At 36.8% G+C, this 10,742-nt stretch overlaps 1 protein-coding gene across 1 annotated transcript in view; it reads right to left on the bottom strand.

The window, feature by feature from the left end:
- LOC310882940 (uncharacterized protein) overlaps positions 1-10,742 on the bottom strand; it is a gene marked incomplete at its 5' end in the record, with an annotated part of 146,725 nt that overhangs the window by 99,298 nt on the left and 36,685 nt on the right.

Below are 10,742 nucleotides of genomic sequence, written 5' to 3'. Positions count from 1 at the left end.
AAGGTACAAAGAGGGTTAAAATAAAAAGGTTTTGCAGAGAAGACACTGCTGTTATAGTGAAGACAAACGTCTTGGTTCATTATAAAGTTATTTAACTCTTTGTGGGCTTTGGAAAATGTCCAAAGTAAACAAGCTGTTCATTCCTCAGGGGGTCAGCTACCAGTGCTCACTTAGAGAAGGCTCTTCTATTAAATTTGTACTTTACTACCTATCAGAATAATGCTACTTACATTAAATATTTAGGAAAAGGAAAGGAAAGGGAAAAATATTAAAGCACTGTAGCCCCCAAAGCCTCTCTATTTGACAAAGGTATGATACCTCCCTGTATGGAGGAAAAGTAGTAGTCAGCTGAGTAAGGCTGCGCGATCAGTGCCTAGAAAGTGGTTTGTCTGAACCAAGGCTTTTGTTGTTTGTTTTTTTCCCTGGACTGACAAATGACTCAGAAGTATGAGAATGAGTCCCTGGCTTGGTTATCCTCCAAACCACGATAATATCTGATGCATGACAGAACTCGACATAGCCAGGACTGGCCATGTATTAAACAGATGCTCTAGCCAGGCCTTCTTCGTGAAGCAGAGAACATACCCTACACAACAGCGTACTTTTAAATTAATATCTGCTGTACAAGCTCTTTCTGATATTTTTGCTTTGATGTCTGAGGAATTCAGGGTGAGAAAACTAACAGTAGAAGAGTAGGCAATTTTCAAGAAGTCAGATAGCCTTTTGCCACTGAGAATTGTCTTCTCTTCCTATTGGAAAAATGTTCATTATGGGAAAACCTGTTCTCTGTTGCAAAGACTATCGCACTGCTGTTAAGCTCAACCAGAAGCTAAGCTTCTGAAGCAAGCTCTCACCTACTTATTTACCATTTCACAACACCCTGTAGAAGTTGTTTTTTTTTTAAACAATGAAATTCTCTTTCCAATAGACTATGAGGACTGTATGACATTATTATTACATAAATGCCTCTCAAAACCTTCTAAAACTGATACTTTAGCACTTCAGAAGGGCTGCTTGATGAGACTGTGAATGATTTTTAATGAGACATGTTTACTTACGTACAGCCTTGTGCTCTGCAAGGTGCTAAAGTATATTACAATGGTCGCACGTTTTAGTCTAGGACTTAGCCACAACATTTTTCAGAAAGACAGTTATAGAGGATCCAAGTTTTGGAATTAGCTGTCTTAAATCTGGAAAATTCACTATTTTTTCCAAACTTGGTCTCTTTCTGATAATCACGAAGTCATAGGAGCATTGTGGGTGGAAAGGACCTCTGGAGAGCTCCAACTTCCCTGCTCAGAGCAGGTCAGACAGGACAGGTGCCTCAGCGCCTTGTCCAGTCACAGTTTCAGTACCTCCAAGTTCAGAGACTTCATAAACTGTCCTACTGTTCAGTGACTCAATAAAGATACAGGAAATTCTACTTAAATGTAAGAATAAAGTATTTCCAGTTTGTGTCTGTTGCCTCTCAAAAGCGTAAGCTGTTTTTTTCCTATTTGAAAAATTCTGACAGATGAGCCCTACATTCACAGAAGCGACACAGAGATCCCTAGGAAGAAAATTAGCATACCCTATGGAGAAGGCATTTCTGCCCTACTCACAGAAGATGTGAAAATTAACATATGGCTGCAGACTGAAACAAGAGAATTCATAGGCCCATTTTCTCTAAGTCACAAAACCCAGCTCCACCATGCCTTACAGAAATCTGCTGCACTGGAGCCTTCTCCCACAGTCTGCTTGTTACTAACATACAATCTCTACACTAGAACCAAGCTCTGAAGAAACGTTCTTGTTCTGTATAATTGTATGGGAAGCTGCCACGCGCTGCCAAGTCTGATTGAAGAAAGACACCTGGATGTTTGCACTGTGATCCTTTGCGGGCCTCCTTTCACTCCCCTGCCTTCCCTTCCAGCGGAGGGAAGGACTGGGCAATGCTGCACTCTGCTCTCCGACCTCTGCGTGGTCAGCACAGTACAACACAAGCATGCTTCTTAATGCTGAGACAAAGAGAGGTGTTCCAATACAAGGGAATTTAGGCAGCAGAGTGGAATATGGAGATGAAATTTTCAAGCCCTATTAAGTTATTTAATAATCCTTACAGGCAATGGTGGTAATCACCATTCTTCTTTAGCACCACCTATCCAGGAATTTCAGTCTCCTGTACCTTCACAAAGCCCTGCTGAGAAAGGTGATTGCACTGTCCTTTATCCTCTGACAGTACTTACATACTGGAAGCTGAGGCACAAAATTCCTCATGATTCACCAGTGTGGCCTGGGTTAGAAATGAGACTCAGGCCTCCTGCATCAGTTGCTAGACACACTTCCCGCCAGGTCAGTTTTCCATCTAACCTTTTAGGGCATATAGAACATCACAGGTTCAGTGTTTAACCAAACAGCTGTCATTTCAGCTCTAGGCCACTCAAAGCTGCTTGTGAAAGTCCAAAAGCTGTTCCTAGAAACAATTCAGTAAAGCGCCAGTAAATATGCAGAAATCATGAGCTGAAGATACAAAGCAGGTGAAATTTACTGCATAATTTCTTAGTTGCTGTTTATTTACTCATTCACTACTTTACTTCTCAAAATGAGAATACATAGGTTTGGTCCTAAAACAAAAGTAATTTAACAAACAAAAATGCCAATTGCTGTTATTGTTATTATTTGCATTACAGGAATAATATGGATGCAATCTGGCCCTGTCATGTAAGACTATAAAAACAGACAAGCGAAACAGACTTGCTTAGAATCACAGGAAAGGCTCTGCAGTCCTTTCACAAGATCTGTCCAGAACTAAGCTAAACAACTCATTGGAGAGCATACTGCAGGGAGTCATTACAAACTGGCAGAAGAGATGGACAAGATGACCTAATGGGTTTTTTCCATCTGATTTCTGTGATTCTGTAATTCCATCTTGATATGTGACCAGAAGAGTTGACAGTTACATCTGCAGTCTCTCATAAAGTTACTGACTCTGCCCACGGAATAGATACAAAATTTTTAAGGGGAAAACATCAGATGTGTATTAGAAATAGAGGGTCGGTGTCAAGTTTGGATTGAGAATTCTTCTGAAAAGCCATAAATGCTTTCATTGCATCTTCATTCCCAAAGATTGGTCTTAGTTTAAAAGCACAGTGAAGATGTGACCAGATATTATGCAGAAAGATAGCGTATTAAATAAAATTTATCACTGCTACAAAGCCACAAATAAAGGAAATAAAGGCTTTGAGAAGTTTTTTATTTATATATATATATATTTAGCATATAAAAGAAAATGTTTCTTTCCAAAGCAGAACTAGTTTCCAAAGTTTCAGAACTTTTCTGCTCCTGCAGGTGTCCCTGTAATATATTTTCTGAAGTGTTTTTTAAATTAAAAATAATAAAAACTCTAATGGTGGTTTCTTGGCTATGGAAATCAGAACAGTTATGAAAGAGCAATAAAGCAGCCTCTCTCTTTAAGCTGCCAACAACTCAAGGAACATGTTTGCTGGAACTCTGACCCCTTACATAGAAAACATTAAAACAACTGCAACTTGATACTATTAACTGGTATTAGATTCAAAGTTTGTGAGGCCAACTGGCTTTTATGATATATTTCTTGGTACTTACATACTAATGGAAACACTCCAGACTTTTGAAAAATATATTCCAGATAGGCTCATTGTTAACTCATTTTTTAAAAGTAGTTTCTTTAGCAACTGCTCTTGTCCTAACTGTCTGCAAAGAATGAAAAACAGACAGACATAGCATTTCTACTGCTGTACACCCAAGAAACTTTTTCGATCTGCATACAGCTCTCTCAGAATATATTAACAATGGCAATATTTGAAGTGTTATGGATAAATCTTTCATTGCACTTCTCAGAAATCCTAATATCACCGTTGTAACATTTCCCAATCCTTCTCTTCATTTCCCAGCTTAATATTAAAAAAGGTACACAAATCTCATCCTGGAACAGAAAGCCTTCAGGATAGCCAGTTCTAACTACTACTCTTTTTCTTTAAAAGTATTATGGAAAAAGGGGGACATTGTCCATAGCAGCAGCTGGGGCAGAAGGATGATGGTTAGAGATTATGAAACTCCTAACAATGTAATTCTTATGCAGCACTTCCACCTGTGTTACAGAGGGGATGGCTATTGGTGAGTCCTATTACGCAATGGGCTAAAAGACTTGCATAATGGTCGTTTGCTGCTAGTTAACCAAAGAGGTTCAGTAACAAATTCAATTGATTGGCTTCTGGTAGATATTCAGTGGACTATTTACACTGATTTGGAAAACTCAACCCAGCTGCTAATTAAGAGGTGTTTATACCATGCTGGCACTGGCAAGCAGTCTGGCTCAACAGCAAAACCAAGGTGAACTTTCCAAGGTGGAAATGATGAGTTTACTCTGCTTCTGCTCTTGAAATATCTCTTGGAATATATCCAGAGCTGTTGCTCCAGCATTTTAAGAGATAACATGCATCATGTAACACCACTGTGCACTCCTGAAATCACAAATTCATATGTAATTAAGACAGTTTCTAAGAATAGACATATGCATTCATATTGCAATTGTTTCCTGTGCCTTTTGTTTTTTCAGACTAAGTCCATATAGTTGAAAAACATTGATTTGATTTCTGTATTTCTATAAACATCAGCATTTTCATTCGCCATTGGTTTACTTTGATCTCAATAAAGGAGATATTTTAAAACCAAAACCTCATAGCCACTACAAATTAGAAGTTCAGAAGTACTTAGGATTTATCAGAATAACTTACATAATAAATATTAATAACTAATAAGATTTATCAGAATAACTACCCATGTGGCAGATACTTCCAGCACAGACAAACCCAAAGATTGTTCCCTTTAAGCCCATTTAATTTATCATGTAAATCATCACATCAGCCTCTGTGACCATGATCAGAACTCAAAGTAAAACCAACCAGGTCAGGATCTTCACTTACGCCTTTGGCCAACGATGTGCCTATTTATAGTGCTCCTAACAAACCATGTACCTTACCATGGCAACCCCAGCACCCGTGTGCTGCCACTCCAACAAAAAGCAGTGCCTTCTAGAGAAGCACTAACCAGTATCAAATCATGCTTCTGGAACAATTTGTTTCCCAGTTTCCAAGCACATATTCCTCATGCTTGATCACTATGGTACATTTTTTATTGCTTTTCTCTGTTGCACATTTGTCTTATTTTTATTTTATTCATAAAAGCTGAAATGGAGCAGAAAACAAAGGATGACGGTTTGTATTTTGCAAGCCAAGTATTCCAAATCTTAATTCATATTTGCAAATTACACATCAGAAGGTTATCTGTGCTAGGAAGCCTACTAAATGAGAGGTTATAATCTTTTAACTTTTGTGCTATAGCCTTATGTCCACTGCAGAAAAACTGAGGAAGAGTCACATTTTCCTTTACAGATTTTATGTATCACAATGAAACTCATTGACAAAACAGTCTTTTATCCTTTCATGTCCAAAGACAACAGGGAAGATCTATGGAGATTCAGAGAAAAAACCAGCTTCACAGAAAAGATGCTGTCATTTCTTGGCTTGTATGCTCATTCTTCTCACTCCGGGATTGTAATGAAAGGAGTTGAGATTCTCCTGGTCCTAAGTTTTTCTTGGTCAAAATAGAGGATTGCCTCTGATATCATATGCTAACAACTTGCAGGAAACCTCTGATGCAATGTCAAGGGAATCTCTCTCAAGAGACATTTAAACCTAGACTTTATCCCTAAAGAAGTGTCCAAGCAGCCGATAAACTGTTACTACAGTTGCCAAATGGAAGAAAGAGGTAAAAGCCTTATTGAAATACTAGAGGAGCCATTGAACGAAAAGTCTTGCCAGAGGAAAGTAGATTTCCAGAAGCGTTCTATACTTCTCTTGCAAAGGATTTCTGTGTAGATTGGATATTCATTGGTTTAATTTCCTGAACTAATTGTCATCTGAATCCTGTCCTGGTCAGTATCTTTCAGAATAAGCTGTTCACTTTCCCTCCTTCTGTGCCAGGTATATTGTATCCCATCAATCCTATCTGTTCCTACATGATGACTTACAGTGCTACCAAGTGTTGCCACTGCATTAACAGTGGGAATCATCCCCTGATCAGCCCTCACACTGGGCTGATCCACTTATAGGCTATCAGACTACCTTAAAACTAGGTGATTGCTGATGAAATGAGGTCTCTTATTTAGGTATTTTCATACTCATAGAAACTATCTATCATGTAAGACAAACTAATCTGTTCCTTATGTCCCTGCTGGAGCTACAGTCAGGAAGAAAAGCCAAAATTATGTTTGGGGAAAAGTAGAGTGAGGCAAAGAATGGCTGCAGAAAGCATTTCTAATATTGAAGAAAAATAACTATTTCAATTGAATAAGAAAAACTTAAAACAAAATCTTGTTTAAAAAAAAAGACATAAAACAACAACAAAACGTGAAGGATGTTACCTGCTGTCCTTTTCAGACTGAAGAAGCAGATGGGATCCAAGTAACTGGAATTCTAAACATATTAGAATTGCCCACCACAGTAGCTATGGGGTAAATTTTATATATCTGTAATAAAATAAGGACATTCCTCCACAAATGTTTGGTTTGAAAGAGTAATAATCAACATTTGTAAGAAGCCAGGGAAACCATAAACATAGCTTTCTGAGTTCACCGTCACTACTGCACATGTACACAACAAAACAGAGAACCCCTTTCTTATCATTTTCACTGTTCTTCTCCACTCCTGAGCACCACAGTGATGCAGAAAATACTTTAAAAAGTGCAGAAGGACTGAGAATTCAAGGTCATCTTTGTCACTATTCCCTGCTAGAATCCCTCTTTTTCTGTTGCAAATCTATAAAATAGCCACTAAAAATTATAGGATACAAAGAAATACTATCCAAGATGTGACTGATATCTCTAAACATTACTTTAAAACAGCAGGCAGACCAACCAAATTGCAGTGCCATAAAAATAGCTTGTTACTGATTTACTTTAAAATTAAACAGATTATTGCCTCTCCCCCACAGTATTTCTATAAATGAATTGGTTTCCTAGCTTTGCTGGAAGTTAAAAAAGAGCCATTATCTGGTATGGATTAACTTTGGAAACTTCCAGTACAGCACCATACCTCCTTGCTTAACAGAACAATTTTTGTGCTAAGAACACAGAATGAAGCCATCTTCAAGTCTTTTGAACAAAAATAAAGAAAAATAAATAAAGAAAAAAAAAGAAGAAACCTTCTAGGAATAAAAATATAAAATGGTAAGAAAGTTCTTTCGTAGGCACGTTTCATTTTTATATAACTATTTTTATATTTTTATCCATCCAAAAATGATTAATCTTTCCCTGCCTCAGTTTGTTCCCTGAAGTTGAAAAAGCATTTCTGAATTAAAGGACATGGATGGTGCATGAATTTAAGATATGTAGGTCAGATTCTCAGCAAATGCAAAATGCTGTAATTCTACTAAATATTATATACTAGTAGCTTTTAAAACATGAATAAAAGCCAAATTCTTACTCCAAATACAAGATATAAAATATTTCATACAATGCCATTAAGTTTAGTAAATTCCCCCAATTTAGATCATTTGTGGATGCATGTGCATTCTGAAAACATAATTCCTTACACACACATCAGTATTTGATCAATATAAAGATAATTTAAAAATATATATCCGATAAATATCTGTTCAAAATGAGCACATTGAAATTACCAGTTCTCTTGACTCTTCAAAAATCTTTGAAAAGTCATCAGTAAGGAGCAGTTGTGGGATAGGATGGAAGGAGAGTTATATTCAAGTATATTGAAGTGCACTTTTCTTATTAAGAGTACAACTTAGGTTGAAAACAGTAAAAGTTAGAATCAATAATAGTCAAAAATTACTTAGAATATTGTAGCACTCTGACTCAAATCAAGAATGAGGATTCCATTTAAAGAAAAAATCATATACAAAAATACAGAATTCCAAGCTGAGAACTAAGTAGACAATATGAACAAAAAAGCAATACAATGACATAAAAGGTCTTTTTTCTTTTTTAATTGCCTCTAAAAATTTTCTAGCTCCTTGCAGACTGCATATTTAAGATTTTAAACTACATCTATACAAATATAACTACTGATATGAGAAACAGACTACTTAGAAAGCAAATGGTTTAAATTATCTATTTAAATAATATAAATATCTGGGAGGAATTTAACAGATTTCATCAAGATCAGGATTTGGCCCAGTACATTTTAATAAACTATAAGACTACAGTATAGTTCACAGCAACTGTTGTCTAGAGAATTTATATCAAATACACCAATGTAATAAACTTTCTTTTAAAAAGTATAAAAATACTACCTATAATTTCTGAATCACCACAGCCCAGAAGTGTTTTACAAGATTAGAATAAATTATTCTCTCACTAGTTATGGTCTCTTATTTTGCCAGCACTGGTGTGTGCATGTGAAAGAGGCTTTGGCTTCAGTTGCACATTCCTTAATCCTATAAAAATTGCTATAAAATAGGAAGGTCATTCATTTTTTAAAGATCACAGATCATTTGTTATATAGCCTTCCCAGCCTCAACTTTGCATTCAGTTATGACAAACTAAAAGCAAATAATTAATTGTACATTAAGAATTGCATATTCATACACATTGCTTGCATTACCATACTGTAAAGCACATTTTAAAACGTGATGTATCTGTCTCTTATGTATCTTCACAAGCAACGTTTGAGTTCTTTCCTGTTTTATACTGAGTTTTAAAGTATAATGTGTGATAAAGAACCATTCTGCACAGCTACTGAGCTATGGAGAACCTTGCAACTTGGAAGTTCTGTCAATCTCAAGGAAGAGTAGTCAGCAGGAGATTCAGAAATTCAAATTTAAAAATTTGTCTTGAAATAGCACTAACAGCTAGCAATTGCTTTTCTGGGGATATTACTCTTGAGCAAAGTCGTTAAGCTTTACATGGAAACAAAATCCAAATCGTTACTAAAATTGTCTGTATGTTAGCAATTTTCAAGAAAGGGGTTTTACAGAGTGCCACACAGCAAATTAGTACATGAAGGGCCAAGCCACTAAATATTCGTCTCTTGCAGTACTCTGTCAGCCTGCAACACTCTCAAACTACGTGTTCAAACAACACACAGCAGCATGCACTTTTCACAAGTAGAAAACCCCCACGGAAATACTAAAAAATACCAACACACCTAATTTATCCTTATATTTTGACAATTTGAAATCTTGGCCACTACACACAGTCTTCATAATCCTAACAGACTACCCAACAAATACCACCGGGGAAAGAATGATCAGGACTTTGTCTTCTTTGTTTTACTGAGCTTGTGTTTGCACTGTAGCAGGAAAAGGGGTAGGGATCTAGCTGGGTTAGATAACACATTTGAAAATAAGACTTCTATACTGATAGCGCTAGAAAAATAGAATCCCACTTTCATACAGGATGGTTTGTATAACTCATTTTCCCAAGAGACATGATGTTAGAGTTCATAGTTGTTCAGCATTAGCTAACCTAGAAAAGGATTACTGTTAAAACTTGATTTAGTGAATTGAAAGCACAAGAGTGATTCTTTGTAGCGAGAGCTGCCATTACATCAATAGCAAACCTGGCTCATTATTCTGGAGTTTAAAAGGAATTCACAAATGGCCAGCTAACAAGGTTCACTGGCACAGAGACTTCATACTCCAGGCTTTCTGTTCATTAAGAAGTGTATATCAGAGGACAAATGAGAAAATCTGGAAAGTCCAGAGCAGGATAAAGCCTTTTTGATTACAGAGTTTGATTTATCTTTTGGTCAATACATAGCTGTTGGATCACGTATTTGATAATGGACACAATACATCTTAGTTCTGGCTAATAAAGAAATTGGCAGCTGTGTATTTACGAATGGACAAAGCAGCAAGATACCTATGATACTAAGGAGCTCATACATCTACAGTACTTGTAGATAAATCACTTTTTTTCCCATGGCAAGGGGCCTTTTCTTATAGTTAAAAAAGGCATGCAATAATGCTTGGAATCAATGAAGATCTCATGAAAGCAAGATGCAAAACAACAGAACGGTTATTCAGTTGCACCGTGCAAAAGACTAACAGAGTCAAGATTTCTAGGTCCTACTGCCAACATCTGTGATCCCTTGTATTACTTGATACAGGTTTCTCTTTCCCCACCCATAGAACTACAAAACTGTCCTTACAGGGAGGAGATTCAAAGGTTAACAACTACACAGACAGAAGTTATCATGGGGTTATCAAGAACTTGCTAGTTATTCTCTCAGCTGATTCACAGTGCTCATCCATGCATGCACTAAGCAGGAGGAAACACCAGGTAATACCCCTTATCATAGGTATCCTTCATTCAGGGCATTGAAATAAGGCCTGGAAGAGCCACTGTGAGAACTAACTCCTGCATAACGTGGCATTATCGAGCATGGGACTTTGTAGTGGAACCAGTGGATCTCCATGCAAAATTTTGGCCATAACTTGAAGACATAGAAGGTCTGAGGTTCTTGAATGAAGGCTGAGGAAAAATGCCAAATACTACTGTTATTTGCAACTGTTGGTAATATTCAAACAAAATCAATGCACTGTAGGAAAAAATGAAGGGAATAAGGCTTATCTCATATAAAAAAGCAAAGAAAAAGATGCATCTAACATGCATTTTGAAGGTAGAAATGTCAAGACGTTAGAAGTTATGGAATGCCACAGGCATGCCTTGCAAGACATACCGACCTAAACATCAGCATTTCCAA

The sequence above is a fragment of the Anser anser genome (assembly GCF_964211835.1).
Source record: "Anser anser genome assembly, chromosome: 17".
Taxonomy (NCBI): Eukaryota; Metazoa; Chordata; class Aves; order Anseriformes; family Anatidae; genus Anser; species Anser anser.
This window is presented reverse-complemented; position numbering and strand designations above follow the sequence as displayed.